We start from the raw sequence: 23,832 nt of genomic DNA on the forward strand, positions 1-23,832 counted from the left end.
ACAAGCAGCATGCCTGGAGCAGAAAGCAAGAGGGATCCATCTGTATTGCTAAAGGCGGCAATAACTTTGAATGTGTTGGATGTTGTATTGTTTTCTTTTTGTGGAAAATCAATAACATTGGTTTATAAAAAATAGGAAATATAAAGTGGGTGCAGTCACTGAACATCCAGGCAGTCAGGAATCCTCATCAAGTATTTGGTAGTATGTTTCACTTGAAGCATGCAAGACTCTGTTAGACACTGTCCGTTATGAATTCTTTGCCACTGTTGCCATTATAGAAGGGTGTCAGCGAGATGAAATTTCCCAGCACTTACCTTCACAATCTATAGTTTTCTACTCATTGACTCTTTACCCACAAATGAGAGAAAAATATATATCTGTCTTTCAGTCACCACATCCTATTTGAACAACCAATATTCAAAGGTAATGCAGCTAGAGCACAACTTATTGACAAAGAAAGTTGGTGGTAAAGTAAGAGGCAAATACATGAAGGAATTTTGCAGTCGGAAACAGCCTACCAGTCAATTTCTGACAGCAAAAAGGCTTTTACAAATGAACAAAACACAAACTGCGATTCAGTAACATGTTACTGAATCATAATTTGTATTTGCGATTTGGTATTTGGAAGGGCCATGTTTAGAGTGTTTCTTCCTAATACTGAATCTGAATGGTATGTACAAATTGTTGCATATGAAATACTGTTGCAAAATATTTACATTTTACCATCACCTTAAAGTTGGTTGTAACCAATTTACAATTGGGAAAGGTTCCCATATGGACACCTTCCCCCTTGAGAATTGTTGAAAAAATAAAATGCCCGACCACTGATTTTATAGTAGGTGTAGATTTAGTAAGGAGGTGATTTTTCTCTTGGTTCAGAATTGAAGTCTGTTTTATAGAGAAACATCCAGCGTAGTGAGGCTATCCCACACATATTCAAGTATTGTGCAGCCCTCATCTCCTTGCATTTGTCCACCCTCAGAGGCTGAGTAAATTTGTAGAAATAAGAAAAGTCAACACTCTCACAATATATGTGTAGTGCCTCATGTGTCATCTCTGGCTGTATAGTGGTGTATAATAAGTTTAAGGGGCCCGCTGCAATATACATGGAGGGGCCGCCACTCTGGATTTCATCCAGCGCGCTCAGACATGAGTACTGTGCTGAGGGGGCCCTCTGAAGCTGGGGGGCGTCCCCACACGGCGGGGGAGGCGGGGGCCTGTGTTACGTCCCGCTCTGACATAGTAAATCATTTTCCAGGAAGCACACAACTCTTACATTTTTTATCACTGAGCACTAGTTGCTGGAGTGTTTAACAATGGCTGATTGCTTGATAAGGCATCATGTTTAATTCTAGTGTAAGTTTTTGTTGTTATGTTACCAATTGTCTGTTAAAAATCATTATTCTTACAGTTGATAGTGTATATTCCTTATGCCTGAGGATACTGACACCATACATAATGCAGAACACCGAGAGAGGGAAGATACAATTATACTCATAAACAAATTCTATCTGTGATTGCAAAAAATAATTTTGTTTATTGCAAGGGAGATTTCGTAATAGCGGGAGTGCATTGGCATATGATAGTGCAGCTTGCTGTGAAATTCTAGCCACATGTGCTACTATGAACAGCGTTGCAGTAAGTAAAGGCATGCCAATGGAACGAGTTTCAGATGAGTCAGACAATGAAGAGGAACATCTGCTTCAACATGTTTCCACAGGAAAGGATGCTCCCAGAGCTGCTGAAGGACATGCATGCAGGACTTACATCACAATAAATTATTTTAGACGTACTAATAAAAAAGAAATACGTGTTATATTACCAGTTTTTAAAGATGTGGAAATAATTTCAATGTATGTTAAATTAAATGTCTTTTATATAACTGTGATCAAAAGTTATGAAATAATACGTTTAAGTTTGGCAAGATTGCATTATTTCAAAATAAGTAATAGAAAATGAATTAGTTTTCAAACGTGAAAAAACATTTACTTCTACAACTTTTTGTAACAGATCTTTCTGTCCCCTAGATTCTGCACTTTGGCTTACATTGTTTAAGCAGTGCATGGTCATATGTAACAGACAACTTTCTAGCACTTGATACATCTTCCCCTTTTATATGCCCAATATTTGCACTTTTAGACCTTTACTCTTCTGGAATTCTTCTACTGTACACTTATTTGTTCTAGATGTCTGCCTACATCAGCACTTTACCACACCCTTTCCTCCTGCATATTAACTGTGCCTCTGCGCACTGTTGTAGTAGCAGATTCCAGAGTTTCAACAGATCTGTTTGAGACTGGATGGGAAAATTCTGAGGGCGTTACCTACGTCTGTTTGCTTCAGAGGCTGCAGCAATAGTTTGACTGCCTCCTGAGTAATATCACATACTTTTTATTAATATGATATTCGGCTCAGATACGATTTTGTGAAAATTCTCGCCCCTTTAACTAAGCTTACACGTGGTCCTATGCTGTTTTTAATGTAAGAAGACAACAATGTGCTTTGCATTGAAAGGATAATGCACCAACTGATATACTGCAAAGAAGACAATGATGAAATGTCTAGAATCCAGATGTGATCGTTTTTAATTGTGATTATCTACAAATGAATGGAGTATGAATGAATAACAGATCTATTGAGATTTCAGTGTGTTAACTGACAATCGAATCAAGAAGAAAGGTGTTCTGATTAAATAATGTATTAAGGTAAACTAGCTATAGAATATCACAAGATAGTTAATAGATATGTTCAACTACAGTTGATGTAAATGTGCAAAGTGAGAACCTTCCCACATTCCATTGAAACATAAACCCTCCTTAGTGTATTTTCTGATAGGAGTACACTTTCAAATTCTCTTTCTTTTATCATTTCAATTTTCACTCATATCCATATTTAGGTTTCTTAAAATGTTATATTTTTATAACACAGACCTATCTAAAAGGTAGTGTCACAAAACTAAACTCTCACATTTACCAAATATGTTGTAATTAACTACAATTGCACAAGCTATGTCCAATTTTGCTTGTGACGACAACACTGCAACTAACATCGAATTAGCTCTTACTTACTGAGATTAGAACACACCACTTAAAAGGAAAACATCTGAATAAACAATCCTCCCCTGCTGACCTTCACTTAGATGTTTTCTTTTGTCTTCTATGCCTCAGCAAAGAAAGCTTTCTATCTTCTACCAGATATTTGCACTTCAAATCGAAATCACTTTTTGTAAGAAAATGGCTTATTGGTTGAAAGAGGTGAAACCCTTCTCAAGCAACAACCACAAAAGTCACCAAATTAATCTGTGCTTAACCGATAGATAGTTTGGCACTAGAGCAGTCAAGATTTACTTAGAAGCAGTTTGTAAAGTATTTATGCAGCACTTAAACAGTTATAAAGTTAGAACAAACAGAAGAAAAATTCTAAACCTTTGAGACTGAGCAAAATGTAATAAATACAATGACACCAAAATGACAAAAATCCAATCAGTAGACATCAAAATATTGAATTCCAAAGATTTAGGAGGAAATAGCACCTATAAGCAAATAGTGCTAATTATGATTATCTGGTCGTGCTGGACTAGGACCAAGTCTCAAGTTCAAGCCAACCGTGATGAAGGCTGAGCTCAGGACCAGATTTGGTCTGATGAGACAGTACTTTGTGTACTTAGAATCAAGATACGAAGTCTGCATTGGCCTGCACTGCACTGCCTCAGGGAGCTGTTGAATAGGAGCCACCATGTGTGGTTCTGCCTTCTTTAAAATTACCTGTTCTGACGATATTTAACAATTGTCCAATATTTTCCTTTTCCCCAGAGTTGCATAATTACCTAACAGCAGTTTGCTGAAGCCTCACTTCAAAACAGCAGTTATAAATAGGAAAACACCAGCAATTACTTTCTCCATCCCTGCATTCCTTTCCACTCCTCCCCTCAGATAACCTAATCCAATATTAATCTTTAGGAGTCACTCTCCACTTTCCTTTCTTTCTTCACCCTTAAATATGACTTCACTCTTCTCCTACAGCATGAAACAGGATTATACGTGTTTTTTTTTGTTTCAAATTAAACTCCTCATAGATTACCCATTTTCACTCCTTTTATTTGCTTATTTGTTTAATTATAAATGAGTTTTCTGATATTTTTGTGTTTGCAACCACATATTGTAATGCAACATGAACATCGAGAAAAATCGCTGTTCCAAGCATTCGAATCAGTGTGAAGTATACTTCTCCTTCCTTATACATTAGTTTTATCAACCAGATAGTTGTATGTTCCACACATTAACCAGATCCAATCTCAATAACTATCTAGCCTATGGGTCTACACCTTTTTATGTAGTGAGAGCTACTTCTTGTCAGTGAAATTCATCATTAGCTACTGAAAGCTAAGCAACTCACGCATTGTTGCCAGACATTCCAGCGCTCAGCCCTTTCATAGTGCCCCTAGTCAAAGTATTTTGACACACATTTCAGTGAGAGCGTACTCTTTGGGGATGTATGAACATGTGTGTATATGAATGGGATATGTGTGTATTGGTGACTGAGAGCCTGCATCACATATTCTTGTGGCACAGGGCTTACCTTTCATCATACGTAGCACTGTTAAATATATAACACAAACAAACAACCATTCTTTTTTAAATGAGAGAAATTTAAAGTGCAGAAAAATTTTCATAATATTGAACATTTTTTCTAAACTTTAAATTTCTCCCATTTTGGAAAAATTACTGTAATTTTCAGTTATATGTATGGCACAATGTCTACAGTCACCGGGAGCATGAGACCTGCTGTTTGTATATGCAACACTTTGAAATGGGAGAAAATGAAAATGAAGAGTTAACTTATTCATTAATGTAACTTTTCATTTTATTTCTCCCATTTAAAAGCATTCAGAAATATCAATGTGTTCTCAGCTCCAATGTTCAGGTTACAAAGACCTTTATTGAAGAGTTAAACACTGTGCCCTAGCCCCAGCCTGGGTCATAAATCTGAATGAGCACTGCTCATTATCAGGCCCTGTTATCTGCAGCCTGATGAAAATAATGCAAAGCAAACACAGCATTCCCCTAACTGTAAAAGGAAATGAACCTGTTTCATAAAACGCTTGTTTTTTAGAATTTGATGTTTTTAACATGTAATCGTAAGAAAATAGAAAATATACTGAACTTTCGTCTGACCTTATGACACCTGCATAGAATGTTTAGGTACGTTAATCTCATCACCTAACATAGGCAATACTGTCATAAAGCATGTTTTTTTTGCATGAACATATTAAACACTGCATGCTAAGATATCCTACAGATAACACAAATAAAAACACCGATTGAATGAGGCCTTTACAGTCTGAATACCAATATTATCTTTAAACCCATGTATTTGTAATGGCCCTTGGACATTCATTAAGTTGCTCTTATGCACCTGCCAGCACCAGACTCTATTGTTTCCCCTTCTTTTCTGTTTCTCCTTTTTCCAAAACAGAAGCATGTATAAACTGCCCTTGGTCTGTTCTCTCACACTCTATTCACACACTGCTTTGTTCAAAGAAATTCTTCTCTTAGATTCTCTTACATCATTTTTTTAAATAAGAATTCAATAAATAACATTTTAAATCTTAATATTTCTTTACTTTTTTTACCTCAACACTTTTGTCGATGTTCTTCACTTTGGGACCCCTCTGCTTAGTTTTTATTTAGTATTGACCCTTTTCTTTCTTTACTCAGCCTTGATAAAACCCTGGCTCAACTTGCCATATAGGGCGATACACGTGTCACCTGTTCTTAGTCTCAAAAAATGGATTATGTGATAAGTTAAAAAAGAGTGAAATGGATTGAATCAAGTAGTGAATGAAAATAAAAAATAACCTTCTTCACTTAAACTAACCTGAATGATTGTGTTGTATAAACATAAGGAATCACTCTACTGACCAGAACAGATCTTCTTGGAACGGAGGAACATATGCTCACACCCCTACTCTTACCTGTTAATATGTGGTTTGTAAGGTCCAGAGCCTTGAGTAAAGTTCCTCTAACCTCTTAAAGGATTAATATCCAGATCCAGGATTTCTGGACCATTCGTTTTTCCCTTGTATCTTACTATGTGAATGACGTAATGTCTTCATTTTCGTTGAACACACCTGCCCATACCCGTGTTACTTATACTTTCCTGAAACTGTATATGTGCCAGCCCTATTCTTGGCCATTGTCATCATTGTGCTTGCTCACTTTCTTAACTTCATTTAACCCAGCTTAATATCTTGCTCCGTGCGGCCTCCTTCCCATTCTGCCCACTAAGTTCAAGATAACAGACTAGATGGCTTTCCTTTGGGTGGCCTAACATTGTTCCTTACATGAATGTTCAGTACAGTTTGTATCCTTAACACTTTCTAAAGTTTTTATCCTTCACTCTTTCTAATTGAAACACGTTGATATCATGCTTCGTGACTATCAGCACAGACATGTTAGTTGCCTCATACGATCTTATCCCTTTTTACCAGATACAGAGTCACAACCCTTACGGATCTGATGCTCACTAAAATTACATTTAGTTTCTATTTAGAGAAACACACAATTTTTTCATATGTATCCTGTTTTTGCTTACAAGCAAGCATATGGGTTTCTTCAAGGGCTTTAAAAAAATATCCATGCTGTGCATTATTTTTTACGGGTTTGTCGGACGTTGTGATTTTATCTGCTATTTTCTACGTATCCCTTGCACAGCCATATTTGAAATATTTATTAACCGAAAACGTCACTTTTCAATTATTCACTACTACATACTTGAGAATATGGAGCCAGATTCGACATGGCAGCCCATTCTAATTGTAACACTTGTCACAACATCATGAAAGGAACAACTATAACACAACCTAGGAAGGGATTTCCTATCCACCTGAAAGTGAATGCCACTTGTGACTCAATGAACGTAATCTACATGCTCAAGTGTCCATGTGGGGATGTATATGTGGGACACACCGAAAGGAAATTGAAAGTAACAGTCAACGAACATAAAAGTAATATACCCACCCAATCCTCTAAATCGTCAGTGGCTGAACATTTCACAGAAAAGCAACATCATATAAGTCAATTGAGAGTCTGCGTGTTGGAAACAGTGGAGAAAAGGGAAGGAATGGTCATCAAGAACAATTTGTTAAAACAAGAAAACTATTGGATTTACCATCTGAACAGCCTCAAGCCGAAAGGGTTAAATGAGCGCACAGAGTTTCTGTGTTACTTATAATCCATACTGACTTATGCATTAATTGAAATTTTCACTGTACATTTACCACATATCGTTTATTATATTATTATTTAGTAGGCCATTTTAGACAGGCATACGCGACAGGCGTAATATCATGATTGAACATTCACCCCTGCTGGGTATTGAACCGCCAACGATAGTCCATAGATTACATCACCGTCGCCAAAAAGGGACCTTGTCTCTTTAATAACAGCGCGCGTAGAAAGGAATCATTAGCGCATGCGCGTCTCAGCGCGTTTCAAGTAACACGGAAGTAGAAGCCCGTAGGATCTACACACGGTAAACTGCCAAAAGTTACTCGAGAGTAACTAATAGAGGTAAGAGCAGTCTCTTGGCAACAGTCCAGATATAGAGCGAGTTTTTTAATCACAGAGCAACCAGAGGGCAGCATAAGTGTATAGTTTCGGGGGTTTACTGAAATGGCAGAAAACACGCCATTACCAATAGCGATAGAATTTTGGTGATTAATCGAAAGAGAAGTAGTGTTTTAAACCCAGTTCTCAGTAATTTGGTTAGAACTCATTGTCAAAACGTAATTGATTGTACGAGTGATGAATATATTCACTTTCAATATAATGCATTTAATGAATTTTTGATTTGAACGTTTGAATACAGTAGGTTGTGATATTGATCGTAAGTTGTTTTGAATTTGCAGAAACTATTCCCTGATGAAGGCAGCAGTGCCTGCCGAAATGCATTGGATATCACTAATTGGGAATATATGAACATTTAATAATGGAAAAGTGTAAATAAAGACACTTATGAATGATCTTCAAAAAACTTTTTTGTTTGAAAAATTATTGATGAAAACTTTGGAGCTGAAGCATCAGCAAAAACTTGTGCTCAGCGTGACAACCATACTATTCTAGTATTGCTGCCACGTGATTGATTAAGCACGTTCCAGGCGGGGAACGATACCCTGGTTGCACAGAGAACTATTTAAACGTTGGATAAAGCGGTGCACTATCCCACATTCTTAAGCGTATTTGTAGGGAATCCATCTTTGCGGCATGGTAACCCCAGAGTTTTGCCATTTTATTGACCCTATTTTTGTTGGGCATAGAAGCCTGTGCAGTTTACGCTGCTAAACTGGTGTAAGGTGTCTGTGCTACCCCTTTAAAATTGTTACATTGGCTTATTCCTACCTTAATAATTTAACTTGCCTATAACTCCCTAGTATATGGTATTGAAAATGTAATAAATTAGGTTATTAGTAGAGATGAGTGGAATTCTCACTCAAATAATAAGCAAAATCCTTGTCCTAGTGAGCCACAAACATCACTGCATAAACCTTTGCTTAATCCACTGGTAGCCTGGCACAAAAGCAGTCAGGCTTAGCCTAGAGGCAACGAGTAATTAATAAAGTGAAAACGCAATACACGAAAAACTCCCAAATCAATTTAGAAAATTGTAATAAATGCAATGACACCAAAAATGAAAATAATCCAGCAAGTAGATCTGGAGATATCAGTTGTTAAATATTTAGATGAAAACTGCCTCATAAAACACAAAGCATCATTCACAGTATCTGGTGAGCCTGGGGTAAGTGAGAATAAGGAGGAGAATTGCTCCAGCATCTAGCTGCATTTTCACTCTTAGTGTGTAGTCAGACAAGTTATGAGGTTCACACGTTCTACTTGTTCTTTAGACAAGAAGAGGTCTAAGGAGGTCCGCTCCATTCTTCACTCTCTCTGTCTACAGGAGCATGGTGAGTTCGGAACTCATAAAGTGGGGTTTGATACCAAAGGGTTCCTGGCAGTCTAGAGGTCCACAAGGTAGGTGACACCCCCATTCTGCTCTTTTACCTCGTGGAGGAATGGTCTTCAAACTGTGGGGGGCTGTGGAAGTGTTCCCAGGGGGGCGCAAATGGGTCTGCAATTGCATGTAAATGAAGACAGCTTGAAAGCGCAAAAGTGGCCTTTCTATGTTGTCTTCATTTACATGCAGCAGTTAATGTCTATAGAAGCGGGCCAGGAAAGTAATTCTGAGTGGAGCAGGGTCAGGGAGTGTGAATTCACGGTCCAAGACAGGCGCGCAACACCCCCCCCCCTCAAATTCTGTTGCCTGGGCTGTCAGGGTTGAGGCTACTGGCTTGACCTTGGGTTACATCTAAAGTGTTCCCTACAGTTACGGTTTAGAACCAAGACAAGCGACTAGGTGTTTTTATTACCTTCGAAAATCGCTGCTGCCTTCCCATCTCATATTATATACATGAGTATTTCAATGCCATAACAAAAAACAATGACCTACCATATGTAATGTCAATTGGTGAAATCGGCAGGGGTAAAAATGCCATTATCACATCCCACACCCATCAATAAGTAATATAGCAGGAGTATCCAGCAACACTTACACTTTTACATGCGAGCCACAATAAATAAAGAAAAACCAAAGGAAATGATGGACGGAGCGTTGACAATACAAGCACTCACCCCCAGTCAACTGATCTTGGTTTAATCCATCACCGTTCTTTAGCCCACTCTGCCACCCCAGTTCAGACATGGCCATATGCAAATCAGTCTGACCCTGTGCCTCATGGGAACAGTCCAGCCCGAACTGCCAAGCCATGCCTTCCCTGGACCAGAAACAAGCTACCGAGGACCGGTTTCTGGCATTTCAGCCGTCTTCAGCCCGGCTTGCTTGAATCCAGTGGCAAAGTGAGCAAGGGACTCACGTCCTCGGTAGCTTGAAACCGGTCCTCGGTAGCTTGTTTCCGGTCCAGGGAAGGCATGGCTTGGCAGTTCGGGCTGGACTGTTCCCATGAGGCACAGGGTCAGACTGATTTACATATGGCCATGTCTGAACTGGGGTGGCAGAGTGGGCTAAAGAACGGTGATGGATTAAACCCAGATCAGTTGACTAGGAGTGAGTGCTTGTATTGTCAACGCTCCGTCCATCATTTCCTTTGGTTTAGCCACAATAAATACCCTTCACATGGCAGTTAAAAGGTTGTGCTATGCCAAAAGAAATTTGCTTTCCACAGAAAAGTCCATACATTTAGACCAATGTATTGAATGTAACATACATCTTTATAGTTTTATTTATTTATTGGTTCTGTTAAGCCAGTGATATTGCGCAGAACTATTAGAAGTAAAATGCACCAAAGAAAGATTGTTTGTACATCAAATAAAAAAATAAACCTTCTATACATAAGCCTGCTTACTGCTCATTATATACAGCTGGGTGAATATAGGTAGGTATATATGCCATTTTTGTGTCATCTACAGATATATATGAGCAACCTGAAGAGATTTGGAATTCTAGCAAGGCTGTCCAACTTTTCACCTTTCACAGGTGATATAGTGGATGTCACTGAGTTAAGGTTAGAACATGTTATTCACAGTGATGCAAATATTGGAGCATGGCTGGTTCCTGTCAGAGATGGCATGGCGAGCAAAACAATTATGGACTGGAATGCAGCCTCATACTGTTACCAGTAGTAGAGAGTAATTCTAGCATTTCACCCATTCCTTTTGTGCTTTCTTCAGAGCCTAGACTTGGGTTCTGTGCTCACTTCATAGGACTCAATCACCAGGGCAAGTGGGCCAGAACGAGTGTTAGGGCTGTTTGTGCTCTTGTTCTGAGGGATCTGGCTCTCAGTCTCAGCACGACTATTCCTATTGAAGCAGGGCCAATGCTAATTTGCTCGTTTCTGTCTGGGGTGATCCTCATGGCATAACTCTGCTCCTCTCACCAGCCTTCATACAATGTTGTTGTCAGCAGGGGCCCAAGGTTCCACTTTCTGCTGCTTATGCTGTACCTGTACTGTCTTTGAGGTTAGCTTCTATTGCTATTGCCAATTATGTATATATTTTGTGTGTGGGAGGAAAACATGCATAAATGGTACTATACTCCGGCTGTTTAGTGTGTCTTTTGAAAGGTGCAATGCTGCGACTGCCTTTGAAGTAACATTTCAAGTTTGGAAGGTGGAGTGGGGTAATGTACCACATAATATTACGGCTGTACTACTACCTTTGTTTTTAGACCCAACTGCTGGCAGGGAGCATGGTGGCCATCTGCCAACATGTTTCCACTCAAGTTGGCCTGCCCAGAATTTTACCTTTGTAAATTGTCTGTTTTATGCAAATATCACTTGCAGCTCACCTGGGAGAAACCTTCTCCTAGGATTTTTTGTCGAAGGCCCACTAGGCCAAAGAGGTGGAGGTCTGAGGGAGAATATGACAAAGAGAGCAAAATAATTTTGCACTGGGGATGTGAGATGGAGAAAAGTAAGAGGGGGATGAGTACAAGGGACTGTGGTGGAGGAAGGAAAAGTGAAGAAGTTGCTATGGATCTTGATAGTGATGGGATGAGAAGAGTCAGAGGAGCAAGAAAGAAGGCGGAATAGGCCTATGGATAAGTCAGGATTAAAAAGGGAGAGGACGCGCTATGTGATTGCAGGATTATGAGCAGAGCAGGAACTCAGAAGGAAGAGGGTGAGAAAGAGAACAAGAGATGAGAACGAGAGAGAGAAAGACTGGAAAGGTTCTAGAAAGAGCGATCCAGTAGAGCATCAAAAATCCAGAGGAAATGCAAGACCACAAGAAAGTTACAGAGAGGGGAAGAAGGAGGAGGAGAGAGAGAGAAAACATTGGATTGAAATTCAACAGAATTCAGGCTGTAGAATTTCCTGTTCTTGCACTGGTACTATTTTTAGAAATCACTACAATTTAATATTCCCCTTCTACTAATGTACACATATGCGATCCATGCTTGGGTGTTGGTCCTGTTCTGCCATGGACTTCAAACAATTAAAGTACCAAAATGAACCTGATATTTCAAACCCTTTAACCATGAATGGCAATACATGGTTGATCATCTGACGCACCTTAGGCCTCTCAGACCTCCTTTTGATTGATCAGTGCAGGACTTTCAGAGCCATTTTATTGTTTTCAGTTAACCTTTGGGTAACTGCATATAAAACCATGCACACATCTCAAATAAAAAATAAATAAAAGTTAAACTAATCAAATGTAAAAATGCTATTTTACATTATGAAACCTCAGTTGGCTATTGTGATCACTGCTGATGGCTTAGGGTGTGACCAGACAGAGTCACAGAATGACATCCTTATCGGTGCAATGAGGAATAGTGATTTGTTTATAGCGCTACGAGGTCCCAGTCTGTGACAGAAAGCCCTATGAATGCCATTATTTTAAAATTGTATTACACTGTATAAAACAGGCTGCTGCAAAATACTGTTTAAGGAAAAACAAGTGTTTAAAAAACAAATTTTACTGATAAGCACTCAAACTATATTTTCAAATGTAAATCTATTTTTATTTGTCCATTACAAAATGTGCACTCTTTTTAATGGACACATATATTACCTCTCAAAAAGAATAAATGTTTGTCACCATGTAGCTGATTGACTCCTCTAATAAAAAGCTACACTGACTCCAAAGCAGCCTTTATATTTGATGAATTACCACTGCACACATTTCCATTTCTTTCAGGTAGCAGGCCCCTCGGTGAGAAGGCATGCTTCTTCTTCAGTTCCCTACTATCTGTTTCACAGCACAGGACCCCCTGCTGTGAGTGGGTACTGGAACCCAGTTATGGCAGTCTTACTATTAAAATAACACGGGGTGCATTTTGCTTACTAGCATTAGGGCTCAAGTCACTATTTTTGTGCACAGAACAGGGCCAAAGCAACAGAGGGGGTGGGAGGAGTAAATGTGCTTTTTGTTGCTGTCCTTTACGCAAAGTGGCAGAAAACCTGTTTGGGCCTCTAGCCTAAAAGTAAAGGCCCTGCTGAGTGGGCACAGGAGACAGCCTGAAGCTGTAGGTAATATTGGTACGGCAATTGCATTAGAGAGACAGGGCATACTTGCTGTGCCAGTGCTTTGAAGTCTTGGAGCAATGAATCTAAGGGAGAGGAAACATTAGTGCAGAGGAGACACCTTGATTTGGACATCAGAGAAATGAAAAGGGATGCAGAGAGATGGGAGGGAAAGGGATGGTGTGAGATGGGAACCTATGTTGCTAACACATGTCTGCACCTATCATTAGTGAAACAGATGCAGTGACACTTTTGCCCAGGGGTCCGCTGCATCACACATTTGAATGTTTTACAATAAAAAGGGTGTTGGGGGCTAATTTTCCCTGCTAGCATAAGGAGAGATGGTGCCCTTGGAGCACAAAAGGTGGGTAGCATGCAGTAGCTCATTTTCTTTCAGAAATCGACCAGGTTTGTTTTGAGATTGAAGTGACAGTCAGACATGGTGGGGAAGGAGTGAAAGAAGAGGAGATTGCCTGCTTCTCAAGGCTATAGCCCTCATTAGTGTGGCAGGAGGACTAGACTGAGGCCCAGAGCACCCCAATTGAGGGCAGTAGTGTTTTGGGTCAATTTTATTCTTGTTTGATGCTGTTGCATTTTTATACGTCCCACATTTAGTGTGGATTACGAGCTACAGAAAAGCAATCCTGAAATGAAGACATGATAACGACCCCTGTGATCATCCCTCCCCAAATCCTTGCCATATTGTTTTGGAGGGGGGCCCAACTTCAAAACATTTTGCTTAGGGGGGCTCAGAGAAAAAAAGTTTGAAGACCTCTGTCATAGAGCCTAGTCCACTGGTCCTAAGAGGGCCAGGGCCACACTGGCTCCATTACAAACATTTTCTGACTAGGTTTAAACTCTGCTAAAGCAACCTTCTGGTCATGGCAGAGTTTCATGATTTCCTAGCTGGCTTCCAGGTTCTCAGTGACTTTCTTCCAAAAGCACTTCATCTGAGTCCTTAGAGCGATCAAGTATCTGACTACATCTTGGGGAGGTTTCCTAGAAGCTTGCTCCCACCCCTGCTTTTCAAGGCCTTAAGACACCTGGGGCATACATAAGTTCAAAGGGACTGAGTTGTACTCCCTTCTGAGACACCTCCCTGTAAGCAAACAACAGGTATGGCAGGAGGACATCCCATTTACACGCCAAGGGCTCTGACTGGCCCACGACCATGCCTTTGAGGGTCAAGTTAAACCTTTCAAAAAGCCCATTGTTCTGGTGATGGTAGAATGTGAAGAACTTATAGATTAACGGTCGTAGGTTGCTTGTGTTCCAGTTCAGAGAAGGCCTGGCTTGGCAGTTCAGGATGGACAGTTCAAATCATAGCAGGGTCAAGACTGAATGGCACATGGCTGAGTCCAACCTGAAGTGGTATGGTGTACAAAATAACGATGTACTTGGATGCCACCCCAAGTAATTACCAGTGGCTGAGATTAATTCAAGCATTTCATACATCAGTTTTTTGTATACTTTAGCATGTCATTCTCTAGCAAACAATCAACTGGCATGCTAGACTCACAGCTGCTCTTAAGAACCTTGAGACACCTGCATTCAAAGATAACCAGGGCCATGGATTAATGGCTATTGAGGTTGTCAGCTGTCACAACCTGGTGGATTACATTAGGGATTACCTGCTGTGAGGACACCAGGTGACCCCTAACAGTAGTGATGCTGGATCCTGTGACTCTCAGAATTTCCACCCTGTGCACATTGATGGTGACCCACTGCATATACTTCTCAGTACTGTTAGACAAGTGAGCATTTGGCACCATCTCTCTGTCACCCACGGACACATGAGCAACATCTGCACTCTCCCCTACCCAAACTGATGCAACCTCTTCCCCAAGCACTTCAGTGTCCATTACCAGAGTAGACCCACCAGTGGGTTCAACTTAAAGTGCCCTTATTTGTAGCACTCATGACACTTGGGTGTACAGTGGCTTGAGGGCTTCTTACCATGATAATCTACTTAATTTTTGTTCAGGGTGGGACAGGGGATCGTGATCCTCCCATTAGAGAGTTACCTTCTCAAGTCCACATGAAGAGCTGCTGTTCACGTTGGCGGGGCCCACGAGGACGTTAGTATGAGAGCAAGGAGTAAGTTGGGCATTGCAGATGTTTTCTGTCTCAGCACGTAGAGACAGTCATTGTTGAAGTTTTGCATTGGCAGTCGATGCTGGCTGATGCTGTTGGTGCAGAGTTTATGTCTTGCTGGATCCTCGTGTTGGCAGTGATCATGAACCTTCATTGTCGTCGTGAAGTGTACGTCCCTTGTGAGCTTCTCATTGTCAGTCATCCAGGAGTTTATTTCTCAGCACACAAAGGTCACTTTGTGGTCGTGAGGAGCCGAAAACTTCCACATCTTCACCTTTTCTTCAGGCAGAGTACACTCTGATGCCAGCCAAGGGTTCAGGACCTGTAGGCACCTCTTGGCGATTTGGTGATCAGGAGTCGCTCCAGCAGAGGCCAGCAGCAGGGCTTAGGCAGGCCCATGGAGGTTCTGTTAGTGCTGGTCAGCAGGACAGTTGCAAGCAGACCTCTGGAAACTTGTGTCCTGGTAACTCAAATAGGGGGTCAGCAACTGACCCATGGAATCACTTCTTGGAGCCTGGGTTCAAGGCAAGCAGGTTCAGGGTTCCTTCTTCAGTCAGCAGGGTAGTCCTTCTGAATCTTCCACAGATCTAGAAGTGTTCTGATGGAAGGTTCTGAAGGTGCCACTTTTATGCCTGGTGCCTGCCTTTATGTGAGGGAATTCCCTGGCCATCCTCCAAAGCTGGTTCTTGTCAGTTCTTTCCCTACTGCTGATCCCTGTGCCGAACATTTTAGGGTGACAAAGGCAAAGACAGGCCTGATGCAAGGCTCCTTTGTGTGTGCTGCAGGCAGGGACCTTTGAAGTTTAATCAGGGCAGGACACAACTCCTCCCCAGCCATTCTGTCAGGAACACCCTCTCCCCTCAAACCTATGCCTCTTTTGACTCAATATATGGAAAGAATGCACATCCCACAACAGGAAAGCCTTTCACAGTCATGTGACTCAGGACACAGACATAAAGGCAAATTGGATATAGTCAGAAAAATGTAAATTTTGAAAAGTGGCATTTTTAGAATGATATTCGACTTTGCCATTAAAGAGGATTTTAAATTTTAGTTAATTTGAGTAGCAAGAGCATTTCTCTGTCTGGTCCCAAGCTGCAGTTATTGCTTATAAAGTGTAATATGGTAACTGAGAGCACATATAAAACTTAAATACACATGTCCTACCTTTTAGATTCCATGCACCCTTGCCATTAGGGCCTACCTTAGGGGTGACATATTAACATAAAAGATTTAGATGTGGCAAAAAGTTCATTTTTCCAGGTCAACATGGCAGTTTAAAACTGCACTACAGGCTGAGTGGCAGACCTGAGACATGTTTTACAGAGCTACTTTAGTGGATGGCACAGTGAATGCTTCTGCTCACAAGTAGCATTTCATATACAGTCCGTAGGTACATGTAGCACTGTTGCAGGGATTCTGCTCATACACAGAACTGTGCACAGAGACCCAGGACCTTAGTGAATTGTGGTGGACCAAAAAACTCACTTCATTACCTAGAACCCCTAACCGACTAGCATCAGTGTCACATTAGCTCTTCGTCCTATAGCAAAGGTACCAATGATTTGACAACCCAGAACATGCGACTTAGGTTACTCTCAGAAATGGTGGGAATGAAGAACACTCTTTTGTTTGTTAGTCTCATATCAGTCCACATCATGGGTAATAAAGACACACAATAAAGTCTGAAATGTTTACTTTAAAATACGCTCTAAGATGCAGTATTTTTGCTAGCATAAGCAGAAATATGATTAAAAATAATACGATCAGCATTGTTATATTCCATAAAACACAAAGGGAGAAATCATATTATAATGATAGTGGAAACAGGTCATGTAGTGCCTTGTATGCCACCCTCCCCAACCAGGAACTATGTTTTATAAAATATAGACGGTCTCTTAGGCTTGAATAGGGGACCCCATTCCTCCAAGATCTTCAGAGGTGAATCACATCAGGATCTGCCGAAGCTCTCTCTCTGGAAACGGATTTCCTCCAAGTGTTCTAAATCATGCATGTAGTGCAATATTAAAGGTGCCAGAATTTCAGCTAGGTGCAGCTGCGTGCATGTTGTGTCTAGAGCATGAGCCGATCAGCCCAAACCACACCGAACATTGTTATGATAACCTTGGAGGCTTCAGCACTCACTGTGCAGACTAAGGTCGAGATGTAAGTCTAGGGACATTGAGAACAAGCCATTGTCATGTGAAGCAATTCACGCAGCCTAACTTACCACAAAAGTTACATATAGGGGCCGATTCCGATTCGGGTCGGAAATCGGCCCGACCGACTCGTACTCGGAACGGAGTCCGACCGACACCTACCGGCACCCTACAACCCATGCAGTACTATGCAAAGCCTGTGTTTTACAACCGAGCCGTACGGAAACCAAGCCGTCCGACCGAGCCGCACAAAATTCAGCCATCCGGCCGGAAAATGGACACAAGCCGCACCGACCGAACCGAACCCGCAATAAACGTGACCAATACGTAACCGCGACGTCCGAGCAACACAGTACAATGCCAAACGCACAAAATCTGACGGAACCGCACGGAGCCCAAACCGCACGACCGACCCGGATCGAAAACGTACCTGAAGCGAGAGAGACCACGGCGATAGACTCGCATGCAAAACAGAACACAATCAGCGTGAAAGACACAGAGCAGCCCGCACAAGCCAACATGAGAGTCCGACTTGGTCAGAAGAATGTCTCCTACATGCCCACCAAAAACAATGCCAAAAACACAAAAAAGGACTAGTAAAGCCATTACAAAATCAATAAATACACACAAAAAAAAATACTGAGACACACACCCCAACACCACCTATATAAAGGCAAAACTACACTACCATGATCCTTTGCAAATACAACAGAGCAGCCAGCACAGAACATCTTGAGACACCAACCACAGACACACACACACAACTCACCCATCACTCAAATCACACACCATCAGCACTCCAAAAGTTCTCACACACACACCTAACAAAACAGACACCCACCCACCTCACTTGTGCCAACACACCCACATCACTCCTCACCACCACCCATCACCATGCCCCCTAAGAAGAATCCACAGTTCACAGACACTGAGCTAGAAATGTTGGTAGATGAGATCCTCAGAGTGGAGCCACATTTGTTTGGCGCATTGGTACAAAGGACCCCCATGTCACAGAAAACCAAGATGTTGGACAGAATCGTGGACAAGGTGAACACACAAGCACCAGCGTATTCCACAAAGACTGACATCCAGAACAGGTGGTATGACGTGCGCAGGAGAGTCAAGAAGCTCCTCCAGAAGGAACACACCTTGAGCCAGGTCACCGGCAGTGGCCCTCCTGCCAAACCAGTCTACTTCATGTCCTGGGAGGAGAAGGTGCAGGACATCCTACCACCAGAGGGCGTCCATGGCCTATCTGACATACCAGAGCCTGGTGAGTACACAACCAATATGCCCAATATTGTGTCGCAATACACACACAGCACCGTTAAGGGGACTGTGAAACCATGCACTGAGAGACATCCCTGCCACCACAACCAATAACTCACAGTGAAGCTGACTGACAGGAAGGAATAGTGGGTATGCTTGCAAAGTGAGTGCATACTAAAGCATGATAGTGTTGTTGTCACAGATAATGCACCCACTCACAATTGCACCATCAACACCTCTCTGAACAATGCTCACCTCACAGGGGCATGGAAATGAGCTGGCAAGTGCTCTGGGACTGGGCCCTGTTGTGGGGAGCAAAAGGCCCTGCTGGGAATTGGCCACCTCCTAACACCAGGACTCCACTGTCAGCCATCTTGCCATTGCTGCCAAAGCCCCTCACAGGGAAGCACAGTCAGAAGGAGGGAAGTGAGTGCATGCTGGGAAGGGGGTGTAGCCCAGAGCATGCTGGGAGTTGCAGTCACTCACAAACCTCCGCCACCTACATGGCCCAGCAAGATCACACTGCACCATGCTCACCTCACAGGGGGTGGAAATGGGCTGCCAGGTACCCTGGGACTGGGCCCTGTTGTGCGGAGCAAAAGGCCCTGCTTGGAACTGGCCACCACCAAACACCAGGACTTCATTGTCAGCCATCTTGCCATTGCTGCCACGTCCATCACAGGGAAGCACAGTCAGAAGGATAGAAGTGAGTGCATGCTGGGAAGGGGGTATAGCCCAGAGCATGCTGGGAGTTGCAGTCACTCACAAACCTCAGCCACCTACATGGCCCACCAAGATCACATTGAACTATGCTCACCTCACAGGGGGCGGGGGGAATGGGCTGGCAGGTACCCTGGGACTGGGCCCTGTTGTGGGGAGCAAAAGGCCCTGCTGGGAACTGGCCACCACGAAACACCAGGACTCCACTTTCAGCTATCTTGCCATTGCGGTGGAAGACGGTGGCAGTGTCTTCATACCGCTAGCTTGCCGCAAGGGAAGATAACTTACAGAGTGACATTGTAGAGCTGCTTTGACATAGCCGCATTTTAAGACTCCTGAGATTTTAAAAATACTTGTGCACGTTTTAGCGATCAGCGCATTACCAACCTGTTTAATACTTTTTTAAATTCCTGTAACCTACCGGAGTGCTGGTCTCGATCCCACTTCCTGCCCGCCTCGGTCCGACTCGGTAATTCTTTGCCGTTGTGCGGAGGGCGGACAGGTGAGGGCCAGGCACTTCCGGGAGCGGTCAGTGCTCTAGCTGTTACCAGGGGGCTATTTAGCCCTCGCCTCATAGGAAGCGCGCAGCCTCATCTCAGCCGAAGAACAGCCAAAGAGCTGCCCGTCTGCGCCCGTCCGCGACAGGACGAGTCGACGGGGCGACGGGTTCTCATTATGCCGCCCAATTGCGTGGCCAAATACATCAGGTATGAGGCATCATCATTACTAAAACTAAGACAATCCATCTCTCCCTGCTATACAAGTGATAATTGGCCATGTCCAGAAGGACCCTTCTCATGCTTAAACTGCCATTATTCCACCACTTATTTTTTTGGTTCACACAAACCAAGTACGTCATCTGATGATCTACACTGTATTCTCATAAATGCTCGATCAATGCCCAAACACCAAATTGAGATCTGGGACCTGGTACATTCCCTGACCCCGGATATTTGTTTCATTACTGAAACCTGGTTAAAGCCTCACACGATATCTGCTATTGCTTTGGGAGTACCAGAGGGATACAAATTGCACCATTCAGACCGCCCTGAAAAAATAGGTGGCGGCATTGCTATAATTTACAAAGAGTGCCTTAAACTGGATATTTTAGATAAGCAATGCTGTAAAGAACTGGAAATAATGGTCTATAGAATTACTTTCCCCAACAGAAAGACTTGTAAGGGAGCACTTATTTACAGACCCCCAATTACTTGTCCAAGTTTCTCAATATCCCTCTTAGAGATACTAGGCCCATATATACGGGCTAATGAGAATTTCCTTCTTCTAGGGGATTTTAATATACATACCGATCAACCTGAATCAGCGGAGACTAAAAGCCTGTCTGCTGATCTGGCGACTATTGGTCTTACACAAAAAAACCAGGGTCCCACACATGAAGGCGGACATTGCATTGATTTGATATATACTAACTTTGATAATATATCCTGCAATAAACCGACCCAATTAGACTGGTCTGACCATTTTTTATTAGAGTTCACTATTTTTAAAATTAACAAAGGCTCTTGTAAGAAATCCCTACCCCCTACAATGCGCAGACAGTGGCATAAACTCACATTGGAGGCATTACAAAAGGTATGGGAAAAACCCGATATCAAGGACACTGATGAAGTGGAACATAGCTTAACAATATTTCAGGACTCACTTACTATAGCCATTGATAAAATTGCCCCTCTGAAAGCATTTAGGCAATTTCCTGTAGCTAAACAGGAAAAATGGTACACCGAGGCTCTCAGAAAGGAGAAGCAAGAATGTAGGAGGATAGAGAAGAGGTGGAGAAAATTCCACTCGGAGGATAACAAGAAGGCCCACCGTGCAGCCCAAACAAATTACTATAAACACGTCAAAGCTGCCCGTAAAAACAACATAGCCCAACAACTCACAGAAGCTGGTAATTCTCCGAAAGAACTCTATAGAATTCTTGAGACATTTGTCAAGCCTATGGCATGTGTAAGTCCGGATGACTTCTCACAAAATCTATGTGGGGAAGTCTCCCTATATTTTGAAAATAAAATAGAATCCATTTATGATAAAATTCTAGCATCTCAAACAGATAATGGCACTCTGATTGCCCCCCTCCCCACTGAAAACACTAACTTCAGGCTGACCACTTTTCCTCCTATCAATAATAGAGAGATTCTAACATTAATGACCCATGTAAAATCCGGGTCTCCGGATGACCTTATTCCTGCTAAAACCTTAGCCTCCCTGAGTATTCTGTTAGGCCCCCATATTCAAGATGTAATCAACCAGTCTTTGAAGAAGGGTTACGTACCAACTGAATGGAAAAGAGCGGTGGTGAACCCCATCCGTAAGAATGCTGCCCTCCCCTGGACGGAGCTCTCCAACCTCCGGTCCATCTCCCTCCTACCATATCTAAGCAAGCTGGCCGAGAAACATGTCAACGCACACCTGTCCAATTACATCGAGGCAGCGGGCGGCCTAGACCACTCTCAATCTGATTTTAGGCCAAACCATAGCACAGAATCAGCCCTCCTGTCAGTGACTGATAACATCAGGATGTCACTTGACGGGGGGAGCTCAGTGATTCTGGTGCTATTGGATTTGTCCGCTGCCTTCGACACGGTGTCGCACAAAATTCTTCTCGGCCGCTTGAGGGAGGTAGGAGTAAAAGGGACCGCCCTTGCGTGGCTTGAAAGCTTACTTGCGGACAGGCAACAAGGTGTCAAATTAGGCTCCCACAAATCCATCTGTAGGAAGCTCACCAAGGGAGTGCCACAGGGCTCATGCCTGAGCCCCACGTTATTTAACGTATATGTGGCCCCCTTGGCGGACATCATAAGATCTTACGGGTTCTTCTCAATCTCCTACGCTGATGACACCCAGCTGTTGTTTCCCTTCCAAACCATCACACCTGCAGTCCTGCAATCCTTTCAAAATGGTATGAGAGCTGTGGCAGGTTGGATGGCCCAGAACTTCCTCCAATGCAATGTGACTAAAACCGAAGTCATGTTGTTTGGAGGGGCCACCCTGCTTTGGTCCCCGGACTGGTGGCCACTTGAGCTAGGACCTGTCCCCGTGCCAAAACAGACCATCAAAAATTTGGGAGTGTGCCTAGACCAAACATTGACACTAAAAGACCATGTCAACCAAGTTACGGGAATTTGTTTCCGAGTAATTGGACTCCTACGACGCATCTTCCCCTTCCTGCCTGACACCCACAGGAAAACGCTGGTACAAGCACTGGTCATCGGACGGGTAGACTATTGTAATGGTCTACTCATCTCTGCCAATCAAGAACAACTGTGCAGACTGCAAGTGGTGCAGAACACTGCAGCAAGACTCATCTTGAATGCTCCTCCCAGAACCCCATCACGCCCACTCCTCTCTTACCTTCACTGGCTCCCGGTGAGACAACGCGTCAACTTCAAACTATGTTGCATAATGCATAAGTGTATATATGGGTCCGGTCCCAAATACCTAAGAGACATCTTTGTCCCTTACTCTCCTGGACGTGCCCTGCGCTCCAGTAACACCATACTGATGCAAGTGCCCAGAGTGACCAGAGCAAGACAGGGAGGCCGGGCCCCCTCACTCAAAGGCCCCTTGTTATGGAACTCCCTGCCTCCACAGCTGAGACAAAACCCTAATCTCCTCTCCTTTAGGAAAAAATTAAAAACATACCTATTTACCCTAGATTCATTTCCTCCTGCTCCCCTACATTGTCATCCCCTAATATGTTTCTCAACCCTTACAGAAGCTACGCGCGGAAATACCCCTTCGGGGCTGATTCAGGCGCGTTATAAGAATATAAATAAATAAATAAATTGCTGCCACACCTCCTCACAGGTAAGCACAGACAGAAGGAGGGAAGTGAGGGCATGCTGGGAAGGGGGGTGTAGCCCAGAGCATGCTGGGAGTTGCAGTCACTCACAAACCTCAGCCACCTACATGGCCCACCAAGATCACACTGAACCATGCTCACATTACAGGGAGTGGAAATGGACTGACAAGATGTCTGACACAAGGTCCCGTTGTGGGGAGCACAAAGCCCTGCTGGGAATTGGCTACCAACAAACAACAGAACTCCACTGTCAGCCATATTGTCAGCACAGGCACACCCCCTCACAGGGAAGCTGAATCTAATGTCAACAGGAATCACACCCCTGTGTCAGCCACCTGATGGCCCTTGAGTAACAATGACCATGTACATGGAAATCCATGCATGAGCTGGGTATGTTGTGCACACATCAACATGCACATATAAAGGCTTCATGTTGGCAGGACAATGCGCTACCACAACATCAACCTCTGTCTGTGACGAATGAAGACAATGCAGTGTTCAGGCATGCATCCTGACGTCATGTTGCAAATGTCATGTATATGAAACCTTGTTACAAAGCTCAAGGAGGGGTGAATGGTCTACTCATCCTGTGCAACCTGGTTCATAACTGATTGTGTTGCTTCAATTGAAAGCCACGCATATGTACACGTGTGTAGTGCGTGACATCATGTTTTACTGCATCAGTGTACTTTTGTAGCAGCATCATTGACTCCCACTTGTTGCAAATATGC

Source organism: Lissotriton helveticus, chromosome 1_1, assembly GCF_964261635.1.
Source record: "Lissotriton helveticus chromosome 1_1, aLisHel1.1, whole genome shotgun sequence".
Lineage (NCBI taxonomy): Eukaryota > Metazoa > Chordata > Amphibia > Caudata > Salamandridae > Lissotriton > Lissotriton helveticus.